The sequence below is a fragment of the Podarcis filfolensis genome (assembly GCF_964270895.1).
Source record: "Podarcis filfolensis genome assembly, chromosome: 10".
NCBI lineage: Eukaryota > Metazoa > Chordata > Lepidosauria > Squamata > Lacertidae > Podarcis > Podarcis filfolensis.
This window is the reverse complement of record NC_139612.1, coordinates 62,059,098-62,067,737: the sequence shown is the minus strand read 5'-3', so window position 1 is coordinate 62,067,737 and position 8,640 is coordinate 62,059,098. Positions and strand designations below refer to the sequence as shown.

At 47.3% G+C, this 8,640-nt stretch overlaps 1 protein-coding gene across 6 annotated transcripts in view; it reads left to right on the top strand.

The window, feature by feature from the left end:
* The first annotated feature begins 1,452 nt into the window (after positions 1-1,452).
* Positions 1,453-8,640, top strand: part of LOC310742918 (solute carrier organic anion transporter family member 1C1-like) — a 32,786-nt gene continuing 25,598 nt past the window's right edge. For 3 of the 6 annotated variants that reach the window (XR_014538754.1, XR_014538755.1, XM_083572765.1), the window contains exon 1: positions 1,453-2,064. The gene's annotated coding sequence lies outside the window, so the exon portion shown is untranslated. Of the gene's footprint in view, positions 2,065-8,463; positions 8,536-8,640 lie in introns of those variants that run through there. The other 3 variants (XM_083572766.1, XM_083572767.1, XR_014538756.1) reach the window with 3 other exon arrangements.

Sequence of the window (8,640 nt, the reverse complement as noted above, 5' to 3'; positions counted from 1 at the left end):
TTTTCCCCAACACTGGAGAAGGTTCAAGAGGAGAGCCTCATACACTCTGCCCTCCCAGGCCACACCCAAAAAACAGCTGCAGGTAATGAAAGAGCCTCTTGGATTGATTACTCTCAAGTAGACATCTCTCACACAAGTCGCATACTGACTTCATGTCTGTAGACACATGCTCTTCAGCCTGGGGGTTTGAGGGCCTTCTCGAGAACTGTGGCCCAGCTCCACCTCCTGCTCTGAGGGTGTCAAGAGTTCTTCAGCAGGAGATACTCAGGAGGTCATGCTTAACTCCTCAAGACCCTTGCCCTGCAAGGTATCCGGTTCGTCCTTGGAGGACTCCAGACCAGGGCTAGGTGTGATGATGACCATGACAACAAATAATATTAATGATACAGTGGTACCTCGGGTTAATTCGTTCCAGAGGTCCATTCATAACCTGAAACTGTTCTTAAACTGAAGCACCACTTTAGCTAATGGGGCCTCCTGCTGCCGCTGCCCAGCCGCTGCACGATTTCTGTTCTCATCCTGCAGCAAAGTTCGTAACCTGAAGCACTGTTTCTGGGTTAGTGGAGTCTGTAACCTGAAGTGTATGTAACCCGATGTACCACTGTATTAAGTTAATACCCCTGCACTACAGCCGTTCCCCAAAATTATTGGGAGTGGGAACAGCTGTGTTCTCTAAAGTGGTGTGAATAAAATATACGTAGGGACGTAGGCAACTGTCACATCACAGGTCCCTGTACCTCATGGACCCCTGAGGGTCATCTAGTCCAACCCCTGGCAATGCAGGAATCTCAGTACAGTGGTACCTCGGGTTACAGATGCTTCAGCTTACAGATGCTTCAGGTTACAGACTCCACTAACCCAGAAATAGTACCTCAGGTTAAGAACTTTGCTTCAGGATGAGAACAGAAATCACGCGGCGGCAGCAGCAGCGGGAGACCCCGTTAGCTAAAGTGGTACCTCAGGTTAAGAACAGTTTCAGGTTAAGAACGGACCTCCGGAACGAATTAAGTTCTTAACCTGAGGTACCACTGTATTGTCTTACACTGACTGGCAGTGGCTCTTCAGGGGTTTCAGACGGGGCCTTCTCTGCTCTGCTGGGGATGAACAGCAGACCTTCTGCATGCCAAGCAGACGTTCTGCTACTCAGCTGCCACCCTTTGATTCCTGCATTACAGGGGGTTGGGCTAGATGACCGCTGGGGTCCCTTCTAACCCTACAATTCTACGATTCCATTCTCTCCACCTGCTTCTCTCTCTGATAGGGTTCGGCTGAACCGCACAGCTTGCTTTGAGGACCTTGTCAGGCATCTCGCAAGCCGCAATTGGGTCACACAGGCAGCGTGTTAAAACACGCCGGAGAGAAGGCTGTGCCTTGTTTCTGCCTCAGATATAATTTAGTAAGGTCATATGCAAGCTTCGTCTTACAAGCCGCAATTGATTCATGTGAGCAACAAGGCATGCTTGCATCTCTCCTGAAACCGCATGACCTCTGGCTCGCAATGTACTCTAGCAGTGCGATAGGCTCCCCAAACTCTAGACGTGAATCTTTCTGCAATATCTTCTGCCTACTTAAATTTTGTTTGCTTGTTTTTTTCTGCTCTGGCCTCCAGCCAGGGTGAGGAATACACCCGTTCTCCGTGGATTTCATGAGACGATCACCTGTCTTTGTAGAGGGAACAGTTCCAACTTCTCTTCCACCTGATGCCCTCAGGACTGAAGAACTTCCCGGATCCCACCCCTCCTTCCCTGCCTTATATTCTCCTTTCCTTTTCCAAAAGGAAAGGAAACCTTGAAAATATGTGGTTTCTTTGGAATAGCTCGGCTTGCTAACTTTGAGGGCAACTTGCCAGCTTAGCAGCTCATTTAAGCAAGCAGCAGCAGCAGCAGCAACAGAAAATGCCTTTGCGTTGGTGGTTATAGGGGAATTTGGGAAGCCAGCCGTGTTGCAACACGGTGGGCCGGTCTCCACCTTTTAAAGGAGGCTGGTCCCTGACAGTGACGTCGAGCTCTCTCCTCCTTGCTCCAGAAGCAACAAGGAACATTGCTTGACTGACCAGGGGTCCAAGTAAGTTCTCTCTCTCTGCTTCTGCCCAGCTCTTTCTGTCGCTTCCATTTAATGCTCTGAGGAATGTGTTGCTGAGCAAATGCACGATGACCTCTTGACTGAGCTTCTCTTTAAATGGACAGGGGACTGTTGTTCTTTCCATCCTGCAAAAGCCTCTTTTTTTAGCACGCTCATGAATTGTGACTTGTTCAGGCCTCTCGGCCACTGTTTGTTGTCTTATTTTTAAATGCCTATTTTTATGTTACTTGCTCAGCAGGGGCAGAACCCTTGCCTTGCATGGAGAAGGTCCCAGGTTGAGTTCTCAGAGACCCTCTGCCAGTCAGTGCAAGCAATATACAGCTGGGTGTTCTCTGTATAAGGGAGCTCCGCGTGTTCTTTGGAGGGAAAGATCTGTAGCTCAGTGAGAGAGCATGCAGGAGATCCCAGATTCAATCCCCGACACCTCCAGCTATGACTAGGAATGTCCCCTGCTGGAAACCCTGGAGAGATGCTGCCAGTCAGTGTGGACAATATTGAGTTAGGTGGACCAATGGTCTGAGTCAGGATAAGGCTGCTTCCTATGTTATGAATATCGATGCAAAATAGAACTGCCCCAGTTTCCAGTCTGTTCAATTCAAAACGTAGGGGCTTATCTTTGAACCTGAGACCCAGAGACCTGCCAGTAGGGGTTGTTGAGGAATTGCAATTCTGTGGATTGAAATGCACAAATCTGCAGATCCGGGATGGAATCATTCTTCAGATTTTGCACTTGTTTGCACTTTCTGATGCAGTTCTTGGTGGGAGAGCATGCGCACAAAAATGAGAAAAATAAATAGGCAACGTTTTGAAGAAAAGAAGGAGAAAAACCAGCTGAGTTCTGTTGGCCAATCCCCTTTAAATCATGCAGGATTATTCATTGACTGATAATCTCTAGATTCAGGGGGCAGAATGACCCTGGAACCTGATTGTTGGGGCACTGGCATGATCAGGTAAGGACTTGGGGGCAGATGTCCAGAGTCCAGCACAATGAGTAGGAAAGCCACCAAATTAATTGGTTCTGGTTTAGCACTTTTTGGAGTAAGTTAAAAAAAACAAAACCCAACTAAATCAGGGGCATGAAACCATGCAGACCAAAGTTTGGAATCATAAAGCAAAGGGGGGAGGAGAGAAAGGAAGCCAAAGGTGGTTGAACCAGGCTTGTGCTAGGCAGATGTAGGGCAGAGCAGTATTTTATCTCCTATTTATTTATTTCATGAGATTTGTATCCTGCTAGATTGTAAAACCAACCAACCTCAAAGCAAAAAGAATAGAGCGATATTATTAATTGAAACAATCAAAACGTTCAAATAATTAAAACCAGCAATAAACAAAAAACACATCAGCATTGTAAACATCCAGATAGGTTTGTCTAAACCAAAAAGTTTTTAGCAGGCACCAAAAAGAATACAGTGAAGGCTCCTGCCTACTATCAATTGGCAGTGAGTTCCAAAGCGCTGCTAGGCTAAAAGATGGGTTTCTTATAGTGCAAAGTGACTTTTGAACTCCTTTCCCTTCCCAGGGATTGTGTGCAGTGGTGTCCATTGGGAGGGTGGAAGGTAACAGTAGGTGGAGCCAGAACCAATGAGAAGAAAAGTCAACTGATTTTAGTCTTGTCCCCATCCTCCTCGCCTGCTGAGTTCTGCAGGGGGCAATCTTGAGCCTGAGGAGGGGGAAGTTGACAGGGAGGACCCCATCCCTGGACTTGCTGAAATTAAGAAGGCAGGCAGCAGTTGGTGGGACAGAACCTTGTTCACCCAAGTAGTCTAGCCTCCATGCAATGATTTCCTCCCCACCGGCAATGGCGGAAGAGATATTCACTTTGCCAGCTCCAGGGTTGCTGTGGTTTCCTTCTTGATTTGAAGGCAGGTTTAGGGGAAGTTATAGGTACTTTATAGGGACGCGGGTGGCGCTGTGGTCTAAACCATAGAGCCTAGGACTTGCCGATCAGAAGGTTGGCGGTTCGAATCCCCGCCACAGGGTGAGCTCCCATTGCTCGGTCCCAGCTCCTGCCAACCTAGCAGTTCGAAAGCACGTCAAAGTGCAAGTAGATAAATAGGTACTGCTCCGGCGGGAAGGTAAACAGCGTTTCCGTGCGCTGCTCTGGTTCGCCAGAAGCGGCTTAGTCATGCTGGACACATGACCTGGAAGCTGTACGCCAGCTCCCTCGGGCAATAAAGCGAGATGAGTGCCACAACCCCAGAGTCGGCCATGACTGGACCTAATGGTCAGGGGTCCCTTTACCTTTTTATAGGTACTTTATAGAATAATAGAATTGTAGAGCTGGAAAGGACCCCAAGGGTCATGTAGTCCAACCTCCTGCAATGCAGGAATCTTTTGCCCAACGTGGAATTCAAACCCATGGTCCTGAGCTTAAGAGTCTCATACTCTACCAACTATCTTCTTAATTTCTTTCTCTGCATCCAAGGAGGGAGGTCTAATGCTACATTTGGCGCTTGCAACACCCTCTCAGGAACTGTGGGTTGAGTTACCTAAATGTATTACCATTTGTAAAGCACTCAGATGATTATTTGATTAAGCGGTATACAAATCTTGCTTGTGTTTGGGTATTGCTTGCCGGCTTCCCACAGGCAATTGGTTTGTTATGGTGAAAACAGGATGCTGGACTAGATTGGACCGGTGGCCTGATCCAGCAGGGGTTTTCTTATTTCTTATTTTCTTACCAAAGGGTTGCACCAACAAGTACAAAATAACCCCTCTGCAGCACCACATATCCAACTCAATGGTGTAATGCTGGAAAATGTCAATCACTTCTCCTACCTAGGCAGTTATCTTTCCACAAGTGCCAACACTGATGCTGAAATCCAGTGTCACCTGAGCTCTCCGAGTGCGGCTTTCTCCCAATTGAAGTGCAGAGTGTTTGAGGACCAGGACATTCATAGGGAAACCAAAATGCTTGTTTACAAAGCTGTAGTACTGCCAACCTTACTATATGCTTGTGAAACATGGAACACTTATAAACGCTATCTCCAGCTCCTTGAAAGATTCCATCAATGGTGTCTCCGAAAAATTTTACACATCACTTGGGAAGACAGGCCAACTAATATCAGTGTACTGGAGGAAGCAAAGATCACCAGTGTTGAAGCAATGATTCTTCAACATCAACTTCGTTGGACTGGTCATGTTGTGTGGATGCCTGATGATCGTCTTCCAAAGCAACTACTCTATTCTGAACTTAAAAATGGAAAGCGTAATGCTGGTGGTCAACAAAAGAGGTTTAAAGACTGTCTCAAGGCAAATCTAAAAAAATGTAGTACAAACACTGACAACTGGGAAACACTGGCCTGCGAGCGCTCCAGTTGGAGAACAGCCTTTACCAAAGGTATCATGGGCTTTGAAAACACTCGAACTCAGGACGCAAGGGAGAAACATGCTAAGAGGAAGGCACGCTTGGCAAATCCACACTGTGATCAACTCCCACCTGGAAACCAATGTCCCCACTGTGGAAGGATGTGTGGATCCAGAATTGGCCTCCACAGTTACTTACGGACTCACTGTTAAAACCGTGTTTATGGAAGACAATCTTACTCGGCTACGAGTGATTGCCAAAGAAAGAAAGAGGACACTAAATAAGAATAAGGAAATAATATTATCGACAGGGGGAAGCAAGCAGCAATGGGAACTCTCACTTCATTTAGAGAAAAAAAATAGAAACTGCTTAATTGATTGAACAAACCAACTTCTAAGTGGTTGACATAAACCAATTATTAATAATACACAAATGCACAAATAATACACAAATATTTAAAACAAGCATAAAGAGCTAAATTATAACACTTGCCTTTGTGCCCTCCTTGTGGGAGCCCCAGAGGCATTTCGATGGTCATTATTGGAAACTGGATTAGAAGGGCATTTTGTCTCATTTAGCTGCAGTTTTATAAGTGCAAGAGGTTCCTCCTTGTTTTTCCCCCTCCACACCATTCATGATATTTATAGAGATTTTTAGAACTTGACAATTGGACGAAGAGGAAGAATGACTTACAAGGCATGTTGGAGAATTCTGCAGAAAATAGAAAGGGAAGTAGATGTTGGCTTACTCTCTCTGAAGGCAGCCCTGTTTAGGGAAGCTTTTAATGTTTAATAGGTTATTGTATTTTAATATTCTGTTGGAAGCCGCCCAGAGTGGCTGGGGAAACCCAGCCTGATGGGCGGGGTATAAATAAGTTGTTGTTGTTGTTGTTGTTGTTGTTACCAGAGCAGAAATCAGTGCAGGGAATATGAACAGTATTTTCTGTGGTGTTGCTTTCAGTCTGCAAACGGTACAGAGTTGATTGTGTTCCCCAACCCGACCCCAGATCTGCATTGTGCTTCCTTTGCATTGTGTTGAAAGGGGTGCAATAACACAAAGACAATGTAACTTGCACAAATCGAGCCATTTTGCCATAGTGGACAGCGAGATTAAGAATGCAGGTTTTTGGCCTAAGACGAACTGCAGTGGAATGGAAACGGCGCTGAATGCAATGAGAACATGGTGGAATGGAAACATGCCTGCTTAGGAGGCTACATGCAATGGTCATTTGGGTCATCCCATTCACACACACAAGCTATTTCACAATGCAGTGGCTAACCTGCATGTGGAAAGCTGGTCTTGGCTTAGGCAGAAAAACATTTGTTTTGATCCAGCAAAGCCTTCGAGGCTGTAGTATACATGTGTGAGCGCAGGCCCACCTAGCTCTTGGCTGCAGTAACTTTCGCATCCCCTATTCAATCCCACTTGCACAAACGCTTTGCTTGTGCATGAAAGCGTAGACATGTTTTAGGATCTGCAGCAGTGACTTGCCCCAGGCAGCTTGTAAGAATTGGCTTGATGGAGTACACCAAGCACAGCCTTCCAGATTTTGCTGGACTCCTCAACTTCCATCACCCCCAGCCAGCATGGCCAGGGATGACTGGAACTGGAGTCCAGCAATATCTGGCACCCCCATTGGCTACCTCTGGATTGGACCATCATTCTCCATCTAGCTCAGTCCTTCTACACTGACTGGCAGTGACCGTCCAGGATTCCTGGCAGGGGACTCTCCTCTCCCTCCTTGGAGATGCCATGGAGTGAGCTGGGGACATTTTGCATGCAAAGCACATCCTCTGCCTCTAAAAGAGATACCCACCCCTTATTATTTGCATCTAGGGCTGTAAGGTACATTGCATCTGAATGAGGAGGTTCTACCTAGGACCCACGTACCTATGGGACCGCCTCTCCTGGTATGCCCCTTAAGGTCCACAAATGACAACACCTTGGAGGTCCCAAGTCGCAAGGTGGTTAGATTGGTCTCAACTAGGGCCAGGGCCTTTTCAGTACTGGCCCCTACTTGGTGGAATGCTTTTTCACAAGAGACTAGGGCCCTATGGGACTTGACAACTTTCCGCAGGGCCTGCAAGACAGAGCTGTTCTGCCTGGCCTTTGGTTTGGACTCAGTCTGACCCTTATGTTTTCCCTCCCCTTATGGTTTTGATCTGTGGGCTACTTTTAAAATGAGGCTGCATTTAAATTGTATTTTAACCTGTATTTTAAATTGGTCCCCCCCATTATTACCGAGCTAGACGTTTTGCTGCCACTGGGCTGGCAGCTGAATCTTTCTGGCAAGAGGAGGACATTCTCCACCACACCTGAAGCAAAATGCTAGGTTGGGGGGGCAGACAGACCATGTGGCATTCACACTTCTGTTCTCCTACAGAGGAACATCTTGGGGTGGGGGCACTCAGGAAGAACAGCTAGCGGGGGCTGCCACCCACGCTCCTCAGCATCTTCTGCTTAAGGCAGGTTGCTTCACTTTGGCTAATGGTAGGGAAGGCCCTAGGGACGTGGGTGGTGCTGTGGGTTAAACCACAGAGCCTAGGACTTGCTGATCTGAAGGTTGGCAGTTCGAATCCCCTTGACGGGGTGAGCTCCCGTTGCTCGGTCCCTGCTCCTGCCCACCTAGCAGTTCGAAAGCACGTCAAAGTGCAAGTAGATAAATAGGTACCGCTCCGGCGGGAAGGTAAATGGCATTTCCATGCACTGCTCTGGTTCGCCAGAAGCGGCTTAGTCATGCTGGCCACATGACCTGGAAGCTGTATGCCGGCTCCCTCAGCCAATAAAGCGAGATGAGTGCCGCAACCCTAGAGTCGGCCACGACTGGACCTAATGGTCAGGGGTCCCTTTACCTTTACCTTTAGGGAAGGCCCTGGTTATCATGATCCTGAGCCGATCTAATCACTCCCAGTCCCAGCCCATGGAGAGATAAACCAGTCCCTCTGCAAATTGCCCTTCTGAGTTGCTGCAAAGGTCAGGGCACTTTGCAGATGGTCCTGTTACGGGAATGACTGTGGGTGTTCCCTGGTGAGAGCAGGGAGGTCCAGGGGTGGGGACAGCTAACCTTTCCCTCCCTTCATTTGAGAGCGAGAGCAGCAGAGGAGAGAGCAATACGACTCCCTATAAATACATACTTGGCATAATTAGTAGGTAGAAGTGGTTCTCTCTGGAATTTCTGTATTTCGGGTCTATGTTATCCCCCACATGTTTTCTACTTCGGTTTATATTTACGTTTAAAGAGATGCTTATCT